Raw genomic sequence first — 22,548 nt, 5'->3', positions numbered from 1 at the left:
ATATATGCGTATGTGTGTGTATTATATATAGATATAGAATATTACATATAATATATATATTCTCTTTTTTACTCTTTTCCCTGTCACGTGACTTTAGTTACATGGTGTTTTTCCATTTTTGTCTCTCACTATTTTTTAATTTTGATTTTCATGCGTTATTTCTGACATCTCTCTAATGTGTATTATATGGTTTGTAAAACATATACTAACTGTCATCGCGGTGACAGGTTATATTCACTGACATTACACGTTAAAATAAAAACAACAATAGCGTGCGCGTAGCGCGCGCCTGTGTTGTGCTAGTGTAATTAAAAAGGGTAATATACAAACAGTAATGTCTCTGTTATACGCAAGAAAAAAAAATGAACAAATCGAAAAAACGGAAAAGATCACATCTCTGGTGTTTTTGCGCTGCACGAGAGATGATTATCATAATCGAGATGTAACGCCGACCCCCGCGCGGTCGATGAAGTCATCAATTCGAAAGACCTACCAAAGTATTCGAAGTGTTGTATTCCCTCGCGTCTAACGAGGAGGCTCGTTCCATGGCTTGCGTGCCATGAGAAAATTCAACCGTGGCCTCGGTCCGCGAGCGGCTCGTCAGAGTCATCCTACACTACTCGGGGAGAAAGAAGGAGATAAAAAAAAAAAAAAAAAAAAGAAAAAAAAAAGAAAACAAAAAGAAAAAACGTACGAGAGCCACACGTATGGCTCATACGGGAATCGCGCAAGGTCGAAATATCCTGCGCGCATCCTGCCTTTTTCCGCGCGGTTCGCGGTAGAACCGCAGGAATCCCGTGAAGAAATCAGAAACAACGAGAGACGTTCCGAGAGGGAAGAACGTGAGAAAGAAGGACGGCGAGAAAAAGAGAGAGAAACAGAGAAAGGGAAAGAAAGAGAAAGAGAGAGAGAGAGAAAGAGACGACGGAAAAAGGACCCGCTCATCAGAAGCAATAATACGAGGGTACCTGAGTAATAGCGAGAGTACATTGTACGTTCCTAGCAGCTTGTAATCGGAATGGAAATGCGGATCCTGTGGACGGGAGGATACTACTCTCTACTTCAGATGGGGACCGGAATCTCCGAGGAAGAGAAACGCGCGCGTCCAACTCGCCTTGGCTCGCCGTAGTCTTGGCGCGTCGACCGGTAATTAATATTATTTCACGACGACGTCCGCTCCTTTTAACCCTCCTCTTCATCATGCCTTATAATGTTGGCTACACACGCCTCGATATGTTTGAGTTATGGCGGTGGACGCGTCGTCGTACGGATCGAATAATAAAATATAGAAAAGTACAGGACGAGCTTTGCAGCGCGCGCGCGCGCGCGAACGGCGTTTGATGGCAAGATTTATGGCGTTTCGTTAATTATTTTACGATCGCATCGTTTTCTGCGAACCAGTATATCAAAACGCGTTATATGTAATGTATTCGCGATTTCAGGCTTTTAAACGTCACGTTTGAGAAGTTGTCACGAAAATTACATGAGAAACGCATATATGTGTGTTACATATTTCTCTTTTCGCGTGTGTTTCTTTTATACAACTCGTGGAAATAAGCTGGAATGCGAGAAAACTGGAATCTCGCGGGAATTCTCTGTTGATCTGTAGTGATGAGTTGTGATGTCGCACAACATGTGACTCTCGAGTTTATTAATAATTACGCTCAAGCAATGCGGCGTCACCGGTATTACTTCATAATGACAGGTTCAATGTCTTCTTTGCTTTTAATATGCGCAACGTAGACGACGTGTTTGATGTCAATACGAAATAATACTTTCATCACGTAATGGTGTGCAAAATATATGTACACAAATAAAAATGCAAAGAACAAATGTGCTAGTATAAGTGGTATTTATGAAATTCGATCAAACTATAATGGGCAAAATATGCGACGGAATTGGCGAAAACTACATATATATACGTTTGACAAAACTACGCTCCTTCCTGCCGCGATTTCTTCATATTTCCCGATAATTATCCTCTGGATAAAGATATGCTTTATCTTTTAGATAAAGTTATCGAAAACTTATCTAGGAGTGAGAAAATTGGGCATTAGTCATTATGCTTAGGTACACTTTTACTCAGGTATATTTCTTTTCACACCGAAAGAATGTACGGCTACTTAAGTGCCGTGGCACCCGTGTCCGAGCATCTATACCTCCTGAAGTTTGCACGCTCTTTACCAAGTTAGCCTTTCGTGACTCGCATAATGTAGCGATTTTTTACTTGTCATGTTAACGTCGCGTTCATATCTGAATGAGCGTTATTGTGAGGCGCGCGCTCGTAAGACTAGACTCCGGAATGTGACCCCGCTACTCCATTTATATTTCTGTTTTGATATGTGTTTTGTTTTTAAGCGGAATGTCTCTCTCTCTCTGCTAAATACTGCTGTCACATTTTCCGAATTTACAATTTTTTAATTAGTATTAGTAAATTTATAATTTATTTTTTTTAATACCAAAACATGATGGAATTATACGGGCTCAAAGCTAAAGGAAATAAATACTCTAAAAATCGGAACATCTGGCTTAGTGTTTGAGAATTACAGAATAAAGTTTTGTAAAAAAAACCAGCATTCGGCTCTTTTCGGTTTTTTTCATTTAGTTTCATTTTTTTTTTTTTTTTTTTTTTACTTTTTAAGATACATTTCACGTATAACTGATAAAAAAAAACTGTTTGTACGTGAAATACACACGGAATTATGCGATGCTCGATTTTCCGCGGGATTGCGATGATTTTTCTCGACTTTTTACACGCGCTATTGAGAATTAACAGGATCTCCGCGTCGTCGCGTTAAACGTCTCGTGAAACGAGAAGCGATAGCGAAGGGCGTGTTGCATTTACGTCTCGGATAGGTCTTCTCTTTCTCCTCTTTCACCTTCCCGTTCCTCGAACACGCCAACGCCGCGCGCGCAATCGCGCTCGTTTATAATCAAAATGGAAATGCAGACCGGCGGGATAGACGAGAAGAAGGCGAGGCTCGGAAATCAATAAAATCACACAGCGGCAAAAAGCACCACGGCGGCGTATCACATTCGCAAAATGAGACGACGATTTCTTCCCCGGATTGGATTGTAATCCATTTGTGTTTTTCCCCATTTATTTCCGCGGCGACGACGTTGTAACGAGTTCAACGAGGTATATTACAGCGGGCGGGAGGAGGAAGAGAACATAACGAGGTACGACGATGCCGCGCGACGCTTTAGCTTTGTGCAGGCTTATAATCAGAATGCAAATACGGAGCCCGGGGACGCGCCAACTTCCGCCTGGCAGCTAAAACCGTTAAAGGCGCGCCTAATTGGCGTGATCTCTCAATTATGTCAGGCCCTTTGAAGACCGCCGGCTTCTGTTCTCTATTCTAATCTATTTTCCATGTTTTCTGCCACACCGCAATATATACGTTTTGTTACAACGCGCGTGGGTTTGAAAACGCGACGTCTTAATTACGGCAAAGGTTTTGCGCCGGTCTCCTTTTAAATGATCGCTGCGTGACGAATCGTCGTTTTTAGCGTCAATTAAATTTTCAATTTATCGTTAAAAAAAATTATATTGCGCGCATACTAAAAATAAACGATAAAAATAAATTTGAAGCAATCTGGATCCTCTCTCGCTCTAAATCTCGCCGTTGCCGCGCCATTTTTGTCTCTTAACTTTGCTGCCTTCTTCGTCATACGAGATTGCGTGACTACCAAGGGAGCGTTCCACTCCTATATACGTCGTGATTAGCATCCCACTTGTAACTTGTACGTGATATCTCTCTTGCGCGCGTACAGAGTTCTCCACCACTTCAATTTGCCAGGTCCTCCATTTGTCCCAATTACCGATGAAATCCCTAATCGTCGTATCGCGATGTGTGCGTCGTCGCGGCGAAAAAATCACCGGAAACCGCGAATTATACCGTCGGTATGTACGCGAACTCGGAATTGCTTTTCGCCGTGCGTTTGTTTGCACTTGACTTCGCCCGCGGGAATCAATTAATCGCGTTTCCGTTTTGCCTTTCGCGGCTTTTTACGCCACAGAGATGTGTAATTTCAGTGTTTTCGTCTCGTTTCACTGCGTGCGCGCGCACGTTTTAAAACCTAATTAAGAGTCACCCCTCGATTGCTTCTCGCACATATATGTATATACACGCGCGCGATTTTACGCATGCGTACATCGCAAATACGCGTGCGAAGCCGAACGAGAGAGGTATAAATCTCACGTAAAACGAGCATTAACCGCGAGATCGTACTCTCCGCTCGTGAGTTAGTAATTATAATATGCGCAAATGTGAGAGGTGGTATGTGCCTCACGATATATACCGGTCTATATACTCACTTGTTGACTTTGGGCAACCCGGTGGCTCTTCTGTTCCTGCAACAGAAAGAAAAAAGCATCACGCGTTACGCGATTATATCACATATGAGACGCGACCATATCGATTAATCGATTATCTCCGCGCGTACGCACTTTTCTTATTTTTGGCGCGGATTTATTGCCGTTAATTCGCGGAACGCAAACGCGATAAAAAAACAAATACACACACCCGACGCATAAAGCGCGCGACGGAAATTACGATAATAACGCGCGGCTGATGTATTTAAATATATATATATATATGCGCTTATGGCCAAGAGTAATTTCATGCTTGTAACGAGTTTATCCGCTCTTGCGATTAACGGCATTCTTGAAAAATTAGAGATAAACATTGTGCAACGATCATTTTTCATCGTCGCCGGTGTGTCACGTTTCGCTTGCGACATCTGCCGAGTAATGCGCGGGTATAAAAGTTTAGCAACAGTGCGCAATCCCGATAATAACCGTAAATTCTATCTCCCCAAACCTGATACTTAATTGTTTATTCGCGTTTCCACATAATAAATAACCATGAATAAATGTTACGTGCCTGAGTAACGCACGTAACTCTCTACCGAGAATTGAACTCTTGAAAGTAATCGTCCGCAAGAAAGAAAATTATCGGCGAGGCCGATGCGACTCACGCAATCCCATTCGCACGCCGATTGCATTTCGCATTCGTCGCGTGGCGACGGCGCGTTGCACTTTTTTTCCCGCGGAAAACACGTCTCGCGCGGCGGACAAGCCTGGCGGGCGGGCGGGCGGGCGGGAGGAAAATCGTCGCGCCGGCAGATGCGCGCGTTGCATCGCGAAAACAGAAGCCGTGGGAATAGCACAGTGTCGTGCGCGGTGCGACCTTCGCATCCTCGGACTCCCCTGAATCCTGCACGGCTAATTTGAATAATTTCCTAGTTTACAGGACGAGCACGACCGGATCTGGTGTCATATCTAGCACGTAAACGCACTGCCGTGCCATCAGTCTGGCCGTTGCATCGGCCGGCGCGGCGCGACATGCACGCGAGTTCTTCTTTTCTGCATCGCGCGTTTCGTCGCATTAACTCGCACGCGCGGCGTTAAAATTCATCGCGCATAGCGCGATGATGGAAAACATTGTTTTCGTCACACTTTGCCTCGCTTTTTCTCTCTCTTTCTCTCTCGCTCTCTCTCTCTCTCTTTCTGTCCCTCCTCTTCTCGCTGTGTCTTCTTTCTCCTCCTTTTCTTCGCGCGAAGAACTTAAAGATTTATGAGCGTAATGACATCGTACATCAGTCGGAAGCAAGGCCTCTGAGCGAAACTTGATTAACCCATTACCTAGCGTTATATGGAGCAGCTACTTTATAATCGCGCGAGAGATGAAGAGAGTCGATAAGTCGATGAGAATATCATGAGAATATCATGACAGTCGGTCTCGCCGTTATATACGTTAAACTCTTGGAAACGCGTTGCCCCCGGCGGTGTAATATCCTCCTCCCGAGTAGACCTACGCGCGAGTTCAATGCATACAAAGTGATTCAGTGGATAGACAATAGACGTGCGCTGTATTTGACTTTCAATGCGATTCGGCGTACGTTTTTTCCGCGACCAGTATATAAATCGAAAACAAAAAAACAACATTTGTTTTAATTTGAAATGCAATTTTAACTCATGAAAATTTCAATCTGGCAGCTTAGCCGCGTTTCTATGAAAAACAAATCCGATGGTAAAAATGTATTTGTGAAAAAAATTATTCCAAGTAAGTGATTCTGTATCTGAAAAAAAACAAAAAAAACAAAATCTATTGCTCGGTGGTCAAATTCCAAAATCTCGACTTGGAGATTAGTTTCTCTCATGAATTCTATTCAGGTTTTTCTCTTTTTCTGTCTCTCTCACTCTCTTTCTCTCTCCGGAGGATATACGCCTGTCTAAAACAATGTATCTCCGCGAGCGAAATAATTCTGGCGATCGTGCGCAGCTGCGAAATAATTCATTCGGCGTTTCCGCAACGGGCTGTTTGTGGCACGGCCTGTGTGTTGTTGCGGCAGCGACGGCGGCGGCGGCGGCAACGTGCATTGCAGCTGATATCCGTCTCTCTCGTGGGTTCGTACGGTGTGCGAACCCTGACCGTACGTGGCAGATAACGTATGGGCTTTCGTGGATTTTCCTGTTTCTGCCGGCGAAGATAAGGAAGGAAACAGGAAACGAAGGGCGCCGAGGACGTTGCACGTGAGGTACATGCCCGATGAAAGCGAGCCGTTTTATCGCGGCGAGAAGGGAAATGAGTCGTTAAACCGGCGATCATTTTTCAGGTCTCGTCGTGCAACATTCGTCGTTCGTCGATACTCGCAGCGTTTAGTCACGATCGGACGATCTTACCGCTGAAAGATACGAAAAACGCGAGAAATTTCAAGAATCAATTTTATTTTGCTCAAGTCAAGTAATTACTGTCGCGCGCGTTAATTACATATCTCCGTACATATCTCAAAACTTTACGGAGCGTTTTAGTTTTCTTTATCGAAACTGCGAGTACATCCAGGCGAGAGATAAGATAACTTATCCCCATCGCATTTCCGTCCGAGCAAGTATTTTACCCGGCGGCGAACTCATCGCCGCGCCTCGCTCGGCGCGGGAACAATGTTTTCGCGATGCGTATTCCGGTGCGTGTACGCACGCAGAGAGGGACGAGAGCGCACGGCGCGTATAAGCCACATCCGTACGCGGGCGGCGAGTAGATCGGGAATATAGCCGCGGGTGAAAGAGAGAGAAAGACAGAAGAGCCCGAGACCGGCGACGCGCTCGGTAAGCTACGACGAAGGTTAAGTTATCTCACGGCGCGGATCTAAACGTTTTACCGTGTACGTAACTACTACCACACAATTCTGTCTTCCTCTCTCTCTCTCTCTCTCTCTCTCTCTTTTTTCCTCTTTCTCGCATCTTGGAGTACATTGTCATTTTATGGACAGATAGGCCGCGCGCGCGAGCAACGACGAGCAGATGCACAATTTACGCTTCTAATTGCAACGCTATCAATTTCGCTCGTCGAGTGAGACATTAAGTCGCGATTCGCTAACGAGGAAGCTGTCGCGCGCCTTCTCTCGCGGCTCGAGATTTCTCCGCAGATTGCTTCCCGAGAAAAGCGAAGGGCTGTAATTTCGAAATGCAAAACTTCAAACGATTCGTCTTCGTCAACGCATTTTCTATTATCTTTTTTTATTTTTTTTTTATTTTTTTTATTTTCTGTTCTCTACTTTTGTACGGCGTAAAGAACACGTTGAAAGATACAACAAGCAAGAGTCTTAAATTAGTTGGTTACACTGGTTGTTACAACCTACGCTTTAATTGCCGGTGTTAATTTCGAGACAAGCGTCGTTCAGGCACTCTCCGACGGCCGATATAGTCTCTTCTCTCTCTTTCTCGCTTTTTTTTTCTTCTCTTTACAATGCTTATATTGTGCCCTCAAGGCTAAATCTACGAATAGGCCGAGGAATTGCGGTTTAGGTTTGCGAAAAGTCCCGTTACGAGTGACCATGTGAATTCGCACGTCAAGGTCTCAAACGTTCAGTCACCACCGGAGCCCCGGTAGTTTTTTCGAGTCTCAATTGTCGTTGGTCCGATTCGTGTTAGCATAACATTATACACGTATGTATGACGCAACCCGGCAACGCGAGCCGAGGGCGAGGAGGAGAGTTGGGACGCGGGGCGGACCCGGTCGTAAAGCGTAGACAAACGTATGTACATACGTACGTTGCGGGATTTAATTACATCGTTGCGAGGAAGAGTGATCGCTGGAACTAGCAGTGTCACGCCTTTTAATCCGCGGACACCTCGGTTATTACTTCTCGCGGCTTTTTAAACTTGTCAACGGCCGCCGGCGGGCGTAAATAACGCGGCTTTCTCCGTTCCGCCGCATTTAGCGGCTACCTCTTCAACACAAACCCGAACGCTCATTACCCGCATTATTTATTAACAGTATGCGCGATCTTAACTCACGCACGCTTTGCTCGAGATCATTCCGTGACGACGCTTCTTTCTTTTCCCCCTGTTACGCTCGACCATTCGACTCCATCGCGGAACTTTCCTCTCCTCGGAAGTGAAAATATAAAAAAAAGCGAAAGTTCCTATTTTATTTCATAAAAATAGTCTATGTGGAAAACTCTACCGGAAATTTCTAGAAAGAAGAATTTGCCGTGCTAATGTTATCTTCTATTCAACCCTTCGCGGACTGACATGGGTCTCCCAGACTCACTCAAAAAGAACGCATCGGCGTCTTTAATAAAAAATTAGTTTTTTTTTTAACGCTTATATCTTCGAAACTACTGGAGACTTTTTCAATTTGGTTTTTTTATTGAGACAGAATCGTTCGAACTTTCGATTCAAAAGAACAAAATTGAAAACTATTGATTTTTTCTAGAGATGTTTAATTTTAAAGTCGCGTGGGTCTCACAGACCAACACTAGAGGGCATTTCCTAGAGAGTCGGTCTCCACAAAGGGTTAATCTTACATATCTGTATCATGTGTATATCGTATTTAACAGATTGTATATCAAAAAAATCAATAAATAACTTGACGATTTCTTCGATATGCAACAAACGGCACGAAAGTTTCATTTGTAGGTCAATTATTGCGCAAAAGTATGAAGTAGATAATAAGGTATGTATTATCTGCGAGTCAATTATAGACGTTTCGCAATCGAACGACTGACGTGCGTTACACGTGCTGTCCATTAGAATTTATCATTGATATATGTAACGGGAATAAAATTCGAATAATTGGACAAACGTGAAACGTATTATTATAGGTTACACGCGCGGTACACGTGCGCGCGCGATACCGCGTCGCTCGTGTTTTCATAATTAAATCAGGAAAGTGTTGAGCAATCGTGACCTTTTTTTTTTTTGCGAGAATTACACGTCGAGGTATCACAGAAGAGTGAAAACCGTCCGTTTAATGAAGTTTAGCCGCGGCGAAAGTGCCGTTAAAGAGCTTGTGCTTTTTCTTGCGGTTGCAGAAATTCGCTCTAAAGAGCAGATCATTAATTTTGCAGAAAGTGGCGCGCCGCGACTTTAATTCGGACGAGACGCGCATCGTTTGCGCCTAGTCATTGTGGTTTTCGACAGTTCTTCTTGACGAATGTCTAAGAAAGAAAATTGTCCAAAACAAAAAAAAAAAAACGAAAGGCTTAGCTCTTTCAAAATAAAGAAAAAAAAAACAACTAGTGAATGTGTTCCGTTATCGACGAAGCGAAAGTTCAACGGGAGTCTCAATAGCGCGGAGTTTGAATTATGACGTTTCAGAAATCAGAAATCAGAAAATGAACAATGTAACCGTAATCCAATGTATTTGTAAAACAAACACATTCACGTCATAAAATAAATCGCCAAATTCTGCAAACCAATGTTTTCAGTGTCGCTTTTTTTGTTGAAATAAAATTTGTGACAAAAAAAAATTCTATGTTTACACTTATTTATAAACTTGTTTTCTGTTTCGTGCCGACACTTTTTTGTCCGCGTGCAAGATTTTCGCTGTCGTGCGAAAAAACTGCGAACATATTTCGCGAGACGCACAGGCCAAGAGGAAAGAACAACGCGAGTCCAAAGGCGAGACAATCCGTACCCTCCTTTCGTTCTGCTTCACGCACTCCCGCGTGGAGAGCAAGGGCGGCAGAATGGAGCGTGGAAGAAGAGCGTGGAGGAAGGACGCGAGCGCGCGCGCGCAGGACGAGGAGAAGATGCACCAGAGAGCACCCGACCGACCTCCACCTTGGTCGCCACGCATCGTGAAATTCGTATTCGGGGAAGAAGTTGCTTCCATCGCGCCACGCTCGCTTCAGCGCTCGCGCTCGGCTACTTTGCATTTTACAACGGCGTTGAGATTTGGTCGTTAGATTCACCGATTCAACTGCCGTCCCCCCCTCCCACCCTCTGCGCGCGGTGAACGCTCTCGTTCTCTTTGTGAAGGAAGTCTTCATGAATATTTTCTTTTCTTTACACTTGACTTTTCAAAATATATTTTAATTCACACATTCGGCTTCGCGACAACATCGATATTGTTTCTTCTTTATGCGAGGAACTGTGTAAAAAAGAAAAAGGCGAAAAATAGAAAGAACAATTACGCTGAAGTTAGTGCTGCGCGAAAGTAATTCTTGGCTTGTTTCCAAGTCCTATTTCTGGCATTCCCCTCCGGCTTTTCCCTATTATATCTCCAGGAAAGGATGCAACGCTCTTGACCCCCCGTTGCGCTATATACTCACAGGACTTTTACTGCACGCACGGTGCGCGCATTCGTAAAGCCGCCTCGCGCGGTGCGAAAACGCATCGGCCCTGAAAGTGCGTCAAACTCTCGACGCACCGCGGGGCATATTATGTATATGTATGTATATAGTATACGTGCGCCACGCGTGGAAAAACGCGTCCCGGGTTTCCGTCGTACATAAACGCAAGTTCGAAACGACAGGGGCGAGTTAATATACAGACTGCAGCGCGAGAGAGATTATGAATACCGAGCCATGTGTGAGACACGCAAAATAAAAAAGAAAACAAAATAAAAAATAAAAATGAAAACAAAAAAACACACATACAATATCTATCCGTCGTCCCGTGTGATGTTTATCCGATATAATTATTATTTTGCAAGACTCGCACCGTAATGACCGAGACACGAGATAATATACCGCGAGCGTGCAATCTTTCCTCCCATTATACTACTCTCGCGCGCCGTATTTCGCGACAAAACTTGCGACGTTATGACGCGAGCGATTATCTAACGCGCCGTCTCTCTCTCTCTCTCTCTCTTTCTCTCTCTTTCTCTCTTTCTCTCTCTCTCTCACCCGCGTCTGTAAGAAAATCTCCTCCGGTCTAACCCACTAAACTACAAGGGAGACGGGCGCGCAACGAGGACAATAGACTTCGCGAGAGTCCGTACTCTTTGCGGTGTGACTTGTGCGCGTGCAAGCAATTGCATTGTGGAGAAAGCTAGTCTCACTCGCAGGACTATCCTCCTCCTTTTCCTCCGTTGCCGTCACCTCATCGTTCTCTTCTCTCTCTTTCTTTCTTTCTCTGTCGCTCATCAGAACCATTTTATCTCCGTCTCGCACTCGTCGTTGTTGCAATCGGTTTGCAAATGTCGCATAGTGGAACGAGACAGATGTTGCGGGAGAGAAGAGAATATTAAGAGCGACTCTCGAATGACGGGAAGGAAAGAATCGGGGAAGTCTGGTTGCGACATCTCTCTTCTGTTAGTAGTGAATTTACCCCGATAAAAGCGGCGACTCTGAATATTAAAAACATACATATTTTCGCAGGGGTAGGTTAACTTTAATAAATTCGTGCCAAATCACGTATTAAAGCGAATACAGCGAAGAAACGATCATTCGCGATAAGATATACGATCGAAGGAAATGTCCAATTCGCGAAAGTACCGTGAAAATATATATGTAAATGTAACCGACAAGCTATTTGCGTCGCCACATTCATAAGCGCGCCAAGTGTCCGCGAGAAGACCGACTTGTATTGATAAAGATTTCTGATACGGTCGCGATAAAAACGTCGAGTAGTTCTCTCGTTGCTTCGCGCCAATTAGCTATCGTCTTGACGTCGTTCGTACACGGCTTAGAAACAAGAAATCGCGAGGACAGGCTACCGTCTCTCGTGCGAACGCAGATTTCCCGCCGCGTACCGTACCGAATCGCAGAACGTACGTAAATACGAGGAAACGTATCGTCGTCGTGAACCTTTGATCGGCAGCACGAGTCGCAAAAAGGAGAAGACGGAGAGGAGCCTCTCTTCTCTCACGCGGAAGTATCTCGAATTAGCGATACTCTAGCGTCGACGCCGACATGCCTCCCTCCCCCTTTCTTCTCCTCGCCGCTGTCGTCGATCTGATCTCCGCCGCGCGCGGATCCGCGCTCTCGCTCGCAAATTCGCACCGAGAGACTTTCCGCCGGCAATTAACGATAGCCATGAACGGGAGAAAACAGGATTCCGGAGCACGCACGTACGCACGCGAGGACGGAAACTCTTTTCGCTTAATTAGCCGAATGATGGCCGGCCGGGCGAGCGAGTGAAATCCGCTCGGCGTGTTCGCCGTACCGAGAGACTGCTACTATAATTTTACATGATGTAAAGAGGGAAAACCTTGATCATTACCTTGTACCGCTCACGTAATGCAATTAACGGATTAATAAAGGTGTGTCGATTGCGTAAATAACAATGATTAAAAATAAAATCTTTCCACTTCTGTGTGAAAAAAGAGATTTTTGTGTCTCGTAAAAAAAAAATTGTTCAACGCAACATCCGATCCGGAAATAAAAATTCACAAAACGTCTGTCGTCCGACGTCTAATGTGATCAAATAGTGCATGTTTGCTTCGTTATAAGATACATTATCAACAATACACTCGTACTCAAATATTTGATACTCGACTAAAAGTATAGACAAAGCAAACAACAGTAACGAACAGTGTCTAAGATTCATTAGCGCAACTGGACTTTCACCTGGTGAATCCATCAGGCTTATCTTGTTCGAGCACATCAACCCGAGTGTGTCAATATTGGTTTCTAGATAAAGACGTACAGACAAGAGTTTACGGTACAACAAAAAGCCCAGCTGTTACGACGCACGATACACCGATGTTACACGAAACGGTCGACGTTGTTACAATTGTTTTAGTTTCCCGACGAAAAAAAAAAAAGAAAAAAAACTGAAACCGGCAGAAATAACTCGCGCCGAACAGACTTCTAATGTCAATTAAGCGAATGATTTGGCGAGGACGTTACGACGCGAGAACTGCACGTGGCACAACTGTGAATTTCCATAGTTAACGTTAGAAACGATCGCCCGCTGTCATTTATTTACGTCTCCCTTCGTTCTTTCGCTCGTTGGAGGCGCATCGAAAACCGCGCGAGAATACGAGCGTGGGCGTGTTTATACGAGCGAGACGCTCGGGGCGATTGCGGGCTCGCGCGATCGTCGAAAAAATTTACGTCTCGCGCGCGAACTTGTCACCGCCCGCGGATCATTAGCGCGATTTGCGCGCGGCTGGACATGCGGAATCGTTATCGCTGTCATCCGAACGAACGTTAATTCCGACACCTTATCGCGTCGTCTCCGACGCAAAAAGACTCAGATTCTTTGGCTCTTCTCGTCGCACGAACTTCTCGTTTCCCCGTTTGGTTTCCCGAGCGGCGTAACGTGCGACTTATTTCGCTCGCTCGCTGATTTCACGACGAGTAATTTAATTAGTCGGAAAGATACTGCTTCGCATCGTTCCCCGGGAATAATCTTAGCCCAGGGAGCGCCGGCCTGTGCAATTAGTTTATTTTTTTTTTTTTTTTTTTTTTTTTCCGCGGACGACCGCCGTGGCGCCATCGGCGTGAAGATCGCTCGAGATAATTCAGTTCTCCGTTCCCGAGGCCACACGAGACCTTCGATATGTCGCCCCGATAACGACACAATTGAGGAAATATTTAAGCGAACCGGCAGTTTAATAATACTTGTCGAACAAATGTTCTCAACACGTCTTCTTTTTCTTTCTAGACAACGACGACGACAACGACGATGTTACGTGCGCGAGAGCGCGTATTCGCTTCGTGTATTATATAACGATTCGAGGACACGATCGTGAACACGATCTAGCATGAAAATGTCGGTAATTAGTGCAAAACTAAAAACGACGAGAAGATAAGAAAACATATGACACACTTATTTCCACGCGGAATGCGGTTTACGCGAGCGCAAATAGCTGATAATTACAAGCTATTGATCTACAAAACGTTAAAGACCAAGCAGTTGTCGGGTTAAATGCCCTCAACGACGAGAGGCAATCTTCTTGACGCGAGGGACCATTGACGTGTCCCGTTACTCACGCCGGAGTAATGATTACGTTCCCCTGACGATAATTAACAGAGGCAATCAAACGTTCATTACTCAGAGCAAATATGCAATATATGAACGATATATATATTCGGACTACCGGTGTGGTTTTAACGCGCGGCACCGGCGGGGTGGCGCGCGTTCGCCGAGAGAAGCGCGCGATCATCGTGTGTGCGTGCGGCTAATGGTCGCGCGAATACACACGCGGTGGCGCGCGATACACACCGCGAGGAGGAGAGCTGTATCATCGCGTATTACCGAGGAGGATACTCGAAAAAGAAGCGCAACACGTGAGGAAGAAGCAGGGAGTGGCGTACGTGTGTGTCATTCGACGACGTAGCGGTACGGTTTCTCGCCCAACGCCGCGAGATTCTTATGGACGCTGTCGGATAATCACGACTATATACACACGACGACTTCCTAACGGAATGCTACAACAGTTCGCGCCTTTGAATTCAGGTTACAAAATCGTCTTCTTTTTTATCGTTCCAGTATACAACATCAGGTCTAAAATTAAGTGTTCGAACTGTTCGAAGAATTTGAGAAAGTTGAAGCATATATTTAAAACTTGCGTGGAATAACGCGCGGGACCGGACACGCGTGTGAACTCGGAGGATCAAAGGAACACTACCGAAAATGCCTTACGTAATCGCGGGACGAGTAACCGTACACATCGAGCGTGTGGGAAGAGAGACTCATAGAAGCGATGCAAAGGCGAGAGACAGGAGGCGGCGCGGGAGGTGAAAGAGGAGGCAGGCACGTACACGTCGGTCGGAGCGCTGCATCGACGCGCCGCTGAAACGCTCGTCGTCACGGTGACCTTTTAAGGTGCCGAAGGGTACCACCTTTTCCCTCTCCCCGCAGTACCGGCAAAGGGCATTCTCGGGGAGAGACGATAAGAGAGGAGCCATCGCGTAACAATGCCGAGTAGCCGTTTGCACTCCTCGCCGCAACTTCTCTTCGGCGTAATGGGAGGGATTCTGTTTCCTGTCGGAGCTACAGATCGCGCATACTAAAACCCCGTCGAAGCTACCGTTAGCATCTGTAGTAACCTCGCCAGACAAACAGGCCTAGAGAGAAAGAGAGAAAGAGAGAGAGATAGAAAAAGAGAGAAAAAGACAGACAGACTCTCTCGACGCTCGCTCAAACGCGTACACACGTTAGTGATGAAGAAGCTTCCTCCCGCTTCTGCCACGAAGCGACCAACACGCGTCGGCTTCACGTATGATAGGCGCCGCAGCGGCAGACTGGGCTGTACTTATGGGCAATAAGTACAGTCATAGTGCACATATCCTTGATTTACCTTACGACGCGGATTTTTAGATAGACATCAAACCAATTCGTCAAACATCTGCCGGCTTTCCCGCTGGGAAAGGAGACAGCGGGCATTTATGCGATTACTTTTACGTTCTCTTTGTGACATTTATTCACTGGTGCTTCGATTTATCGCGAATTCTCTGAACTGTTGAGAAATGTTTTCTTCTATCAACGAGAGTAACAATAAAATTTTTATTTTTTTATAATACTAGCACAACACAGGCGCGCGCTACGCACGAAAATCGCATGAAATAATCGCATGAATAACGCATGGAAATCAAAATCAAAAAATAGTGAGAGGGAGGAGTGAAAAGACAACACGTGAATAAAGTCACATGACTAAAGTAAAGTCGCGTGACAGAGAGAAATGGAAAAACAACACGTGACTTTAGTCGTTTTACTTTTTGAACTTCGTTTTCTTTCGCCTTTTCCTCACGGCGTATCTTAATTCGCGACTCTTCCGCTGCAAATTGCGCTCGAGATTGCGTATCGACCGTTTAACCTTGCTAATTGCGCGCTAAACCGAATTTTAACTGCGCTAAACGCGAACGCACCGCGGACGGAAACGCCGCCGTCTGCTAGATGATTCACGCAGATACTTTTATCTCGCAGCCGCGTCGGGAGTACAATAGCGAGAGATCGTTGCTTCAGCATGTAAACGTTATATACGACTCTCTTCGAGATAAGATTAAAGTCGTACGTCTTGGCACCGCGCGCGGTTTAATCTCAACGCGCAAATTTTGACAAAGAAAAAATTCTATATACCGATATGAATAACGTTCGTTCTTCTTAAATGACGTTCGTGAAATCGGAAATTAAAAGCCGATTCGTCACAGGAGAAGAGAGACTAATTGCGTTTATCAAACGAAAGTCGGAAGCGTCACAAACGCCGCGTCAGGTGATCAAAAAATAAACAAAAAAAAAATAAATAAATAAAAATAAACGAACGATCGCGAGGCGTAACGCCTCGCGATACATCTCGAGCTCGGGCTTTCGAGCGCTATTGTATCGGCGAGATTGCGTGGAATCTATCGTACGTTATACGGAACGGCTGAATAGATAGATAAATGGATATCGTATAGAAATATAGCGCCTGAGTCCGGGACTACCGAGAAGTGCGCTACTGGCTCGCGGTGAAACAATAGAGACTCCCCTTTGCCACAATCGGAAGTAAGTCTTGTTAGCGTAATGCGTAACTGTACACACGACGAACGGCTAATTTCCCATTTATATCCCATTAAGTATCGACGGATTAAGGTCTTGGGATTTCTCTCGCCGGTGTACACACATCCTATCTTCCGCGTCCTCCTCTAGTCGTCGTCTGGACGAGGGGAAATTCGCGATATTATACGCATTTCATTACCGACACGCACTCGCGCGCGTGTGTTATATTCCACTAGTCGACGATATGTATTAATACACACCGCGTCGTATTTCTCTTCCAAGGTGACATTTTAATTTATATAAATTAAACATTTATTTTCTTTAATTGAAGGTAATATATACATATAAGTTTTGTTTTACAACGCGAATATAATGACCACGATGATCGTGACATCGATAAAATAACGCAACGGCGTTAAATCTTTCGCGGTTACTGATAACGCGCGCGCCTTCGAAGGAGCCGGGAGCTAACTGTAACTTTCTCCGAAGAGTTACATGCGCGCGCGACGCGGTTCGTTATTAAGACGCTGGAAATCGCGTTTAGATCGAAAATCGCATCGCGTGACACTTCTCACACGGGTTCTAGGCGATAAATTCTAGCAAAAGGCGTGTGTGGTTAACACGAAGTCGAAGTAATTTTCACACAGAAATGTCGGCGAGAGGGAAGGTCGAAGAGCGACTTGCAATATTTATCTCGACATAAATTGCTGAACGGTTTACATGCGGGATCGTCATAAATATCGTGATGTGTATCTTGATACACACAGACACCCGTTCGTATATAATCACCGCGCCGTTTTCTACGACGCGGTGGAACACAGTAGCCGCGAAGGCAATAATGGTCGTTTGTAATATAGCAGGAAGAAAACTGACGAGGTATTTTAAAAGCGTGGATCTTGATACGATCGCGGCGCCGTGATCAAATAAATTAGAAATGAAAACAACAATTACGACTTTTATCATTCCAAGTCATGCTTTCTTGTTTTTCTTCTGTTATTTTGATGTTTGATAATTGCTTACATACGCTCGCGAACAGATTCCTCGCGCATATACACTCGAGAAAAACCCATTGATTTTCATAAGAATATATCGTGGAAAATCTGGTCGCATCTCCATCTATAGTCGCGTGTCTCGCGGAGCAGCAGCGTACTGGCATTTAAATGTTAGCTCTATCTGCCGGTTGGTATTTTGCCACACGGTATACGAGAGGCCGCATCTCGCCGCCACTCTGTTCAATTTCGAAAGTTAAATGTCAACGAGCTGCACCCGACTTCACGTTGTGCCGACTTCACGTTTTCAATCCACTTTTCCAAGCGTTTTGTTCGGAAAATTTTTTCGCTGAAGACTTTTCGAATAATTGTTGTTTTTTTTGGTCAAAGTTAGTCGTACACTTGAAAATATACGAGAGACGCTCGAAATACCAGGTCAAGTTCATCGTACCGAACTAGGTCTATCAAATCTTCATCCGAGCGTGGCGACAATGTTACTTCTAAGGAGCGTTTGTCTCGTTTTCATTAAATCGCACGATACGCTTCGTGGTTCTCGTCGTCGGTCGAGGAAAACGACGAAGATTTCTTATCGTTTCGTTTCGTTCGCGTTACGTAAACCCGATGGGATGCGCAATAAAAGCGATCTCGCGGAACACGTACGTCCGATCGTGTCACACCCGATCGAACGTACATCTTGCGAAATTATCACACGTTAATATGTCTTATCAATACGTCTGTTGGAAAATATAATGCACGTCTACTGTATCTAATAAAAATAACATTTTTTTAAAGATATATACAGCTGATAAAAATCCAAAATACAATGTCCACGTTAAATCTGTGTCCAATCTGATAATTGTCACGAGGAAACTCACGAAATGTCGGGTGTAATTAATCCTTCCTGAACAGATTCCAAAAACAGTCTACTACTTGGACAGACTGGGTCTGTAAGACCCACGCGACTTTAAAATATCTTCGCAAATTATTAATATTTTTTTCAATTTTTTTTTCATTTTTTTTTTTTTTTTTTTTTTTTTTTTTTTTTTTTTTTTTTTTTTTTTTTTTTTTTGAATCGAAAGTTTGAACTATTCTGCGTCGATAAAAAAATGGAAAAAATCTCTAGTAGTTTCGAAGATATAAGCGTTTAAAAAAAATCTATTTCTACTAGAGAGAGACACCGGTTTGAAATTTTTGGATGGATCTGTCAGTCTACGAACAGTTAATAAATGCAGGTTCGATTTCACGTATTTTATTGAGAGACGGAAAATTTCCTACTTGTATTATCACGGATATCGCATAAAACCATTAAACAATCAATTATAACACCGGTAAATATCGCATATTTTCCATTAATCCTACTTCATTACGCGTCACGCGAAAATGACATTACGTAATTATCCGTCGTCCATCAGGTGCGGCAAGAAAGAGAAGAAACACAGAAGGAGAGAAAGAGAGAGAGAGAAAAAGATGGGTCATCGACCAGTGGCGCGTATCAAACGGTGATAAAAAAAGCGGCTCGCTCGCGAGTCGAAAGCGCGCGCGGCTCTAACGGACAAACGTCCTGGAAGTCGTCCCGACGTAAGGACAAACGTACTACTCCGCGTAAGGTCATTCGGGGCTCAGCCTTGATGTCGGCGTGCGCGCGCGCATACGTGCATTTCCGCGTTCACGCCGACGACTGGCCGGCGCGCGCGGCGCGGGAGCGTCGCCAGGTCGTAGGTCGAATATTCGATAGGCGAACGCCTGGTTAACGGTACACCACCTCGCCGGGTGCCTCCCCGAGGTTTTGACAATCCACGTCGCAAGTAATCGCGCCTCGCAGCGCCTGGCATACCGCGCGCTCCTGCGAGGATCCGTCTCGCGCGCACATAGCGAGCGACGAGATAGAGAGAAAGAGATATTACATATATATATATATAAGGAAAGAAAGTAGAAAAGAGCGAGAAAGAGAGAACGAGCGCAACGGGAGATAAGGTGGGCGGTGGATGCCGTGGAGAAGAGACGAAGAAAAGATGAAGAGGAGAGAGCGAAAGAAAGATAGAGAGAGAGAGAGAGAGACCCCGCACTCGCGCGAACAGGCGCGAGCAATCGGCACACATCGCAGAACCCGGACGAGAGGCGTGCGCATTGAGAATTCAAATAAATCGCTAATCGAGGGTATTTATCCTTTCGCGTCAGTGACGCACGAAGTGCCAGGTATGCGGTAATTCTTCGCGTGTCCGTGGTCGCTCGCCCGTCTATCGCAACACCGCGAGGTATATATCGCGCGGGTATTTTCATCGGTTTTATACGGGTACACCTTTGACCACTGGCCGAGCGTTGGGAACGTTTTCTTGCGGAAAGAGATTCAAGTTCTTGCGTATCTGCGAATCGATCGACACGCGTCTTACACGGACTCGGAATATGTAACTTTCGTAATTATGCTGTTATAGATGTCGTTGAGACTTGTTAAAAAAATTATACCGAACCGAGGAAACGTCTTGAGATATAAAATATATATTCCTTGCACGTAAAAAGCTTGTCCGTCGCAATTTTTTGCTCAACACACGCACCGTGCCTCGGCGAGCAAACGCGAGTTCGCGCACTCTACTTGCTAAACGACGCATTCGCCTCACATAGATCCATACGATTCACATGCACTCGCGCGGTGAATAAGATGCAGCGAGACCTACCGGTCACGAAATAAATTTATCTTTTCAAAGATACACGTGGAATCTTGACAATTTCACACAAGCGTAGCGTCTCTGTCCGCCAAGAAGCGCGGGCTTTTTCACCGCGACTTCGTGTTTCCGCATAGTTCAACTTTGAAATATTTATCTCCTAATCAAGGGGAATTAAATGCACACGAGGCTACAATAAAAATAACTTACTCACAAGTTCCGAGTACTCGCAGCCGCCGAGTAACACCGCTTTGATTAGCGAAAAACACCGCTAATTCTGAAAAACGCGCGTCTTCAGTGACATAAAAATTGATAGTTTTTTAGCGTCTGCAAAATTGATTTGATTTTATACTAAATCAATAAGAGAAAAATATAACTCTCTTATCCGATTTAAAAAACAAATATCAAAGAATTGCCGCAAACGTGAGTCAAGTTCTTTCTTCAAACAAGGCATTAGCCTTTTCGCGCACGTGTCCTGCGCGGCTATCGAGAAGGAGAGGAACGGCAGAAGGAAGAAGAAGCTGGTAGGGGGTAAAAATGAAAAAGTCACTGATGCCATGCGAGCGACGTGACCTCTCGTCGGTGACCCCGGGCGAACCGGCCAACGACGACGACGATGACGACGACGACGACGCGGAAAGGGGAATGGCTCAGAGACCTCAGAGGCTACATTCACAGTTCGCCGAAAAAGGCATCGCGCACAACCGGCACGCCGATTGTACCGATCAGTCAACAGACGTATGGTACACCTCGTTCGAGAGCTCGTCTTTTCCTGATTGCAGACAGGCGGAAGAATCGGCCAACTGATGCAAAGCCGTGAATGAAATTTGTCACGCAATCTTTGTATCTGACATTTCCGCTATGTGAGTTAGTCGGTTTATTTATACAGCACAATAGTGTAATTTGAACACAATTCGTTCATTAGAAAAAAAAAAAAAATTAAAGATGAATAAAAATTGGCAAAATTTAAGAAAGACGTAAAATAGAAAAAACTTAAATTAAAAAAATTAAAGCGTTTGGAAAAATTAGTATTTCACATAGATTTCTTAACTTGATCGACATTTGCGATAGGATTATTTCGAGAGAGATCAATTTGTTCGCGCATTTTATCGGATGCAATAGGTTTCATGACACAAATCGATCTGTCGCGATTCGTGCCGCTCTCTCGTCGCGCGGAAAACAGTCGGTTAAATATCGTTCGACAGAGACAGTCATTAATGGTCGGTGAAACTGAAAATAACAACTTTTAAAGGAACTACCGGCTACTCGGTGATTCTACGCGCGTCTCTCGCTAGTTTCCTTCAACAAGTTTTCTAACTTCCTGTTTACTTCCCCAACTTCGTTCCTACCTACCTCCTTGCTCGGACAAATCCCAGTTATTAAAGCTCGTTATTAAAGACTGTTCTCGACACTTTTCGTGCAAGACGTAAACCGCATAGCAATAAGTAAATCGTCTTACCATTTTTTTTAGTGAGATAAAAAATTTCTTATTTAAAAAAATTATAAAAATTAAAGTAAAACATTTCTAAAGAAACAATAGCTTTAAATTTTTCATAAAAAGCTATCCGTTTAAATGCGTCCATTATAGTAAATTTCACTAACTCCCGCGTCATCGTTTACCTTCGCTACACGTAACGGTTAAAAGATAAAAGCGAAAGAGAGAGAAAGAGAGAGAGAGAGAGAGAGACGGCAAACATCTCGTTATTTAGGCTTCAATTTGAACTTTAAAGCGATCGCTGGCAGCTGGCTGGGTCGCGGGAAAAAGTCGCCTCGATCGGCATCGTCTAATGATCGATACGTTAATCGGTGACCCGGCCGAGCCTTGAATTACCGGAGAACCTTCTGGATACCGCGGGATTTCTGTAGCCGCGGTCTATCCTTCCACTCACCGAGTTTAAACCGAGTGCCTGTCAGTGTTACCTGCCATTCAGACAAATTCCGACCATTAAGCGTCGAACGTTGTGTGCTGCGGTTGTACCGAACCCGCACCTTAAAGCCAAGCTCCTTATACCCGAAGAATATGATGTTCGACCGTGAATTGACCCTTACGGTATCTCCAACGTCAATGGTTTAATTACGATAGAGTCATTTCTTCGTGGCGATATTTTTGCGAACGATACATTCCGCCCCTCTTAAAGGTCAAAGTTGCATTTGGAGGACGGCGCGGCGCGGCGATCCCGCTCGATGCACACGCTCGATATACACACACACACACACACACACACACACACATACA

At 44.8% G+C, this 22,548-nt stretch overlaps 1 long non-coding RNA gene across 1 annotated transcript in view; it reads right to left on the bottom strand.

Annotated features, from left to right (window-relative positions):
• The window catches only part of LOC109863598, a 106,021-nt gene that overhangs the window by 30,221 nt on the left and 53,252 nt on the right, over positions 1 to 22,548 (bottom strand). The window contains exon 3 of the long non-coding RNA XR_002251367.1: positions 4,319 to 4,354. This is a non-coding gene — a long non-coding RNA (uncharacterized LOC109863598). The remainder of the gene's footprint in view (positions 1 to 4,318; positions 4,355 to 22,548) is intronic.

Source organism: Pseudomyrmex gracilis, unplaced genomic scaffold (assembly GCF_002006095.1).
Source record: "Pseudomyrmex gracilis isolate BER0280 unplaced genomic scaffold, ASM200609v1 scaffold_0, whole genome shotgun sequence".
Classification (NCBI taxonomy): domain Eukaryota; kingdom Metazoa; phylum Arthropoda; class Insecta; order Hymenoptera; family Formicidae; genus Pseudomyrmex; species Pseudomyrmex gracilis.
The sequence above is the reverse complement of the archived record's forward strand: the minus strand, read 5'-3'. Positions and strand labels throughout refer to the sequence as shown.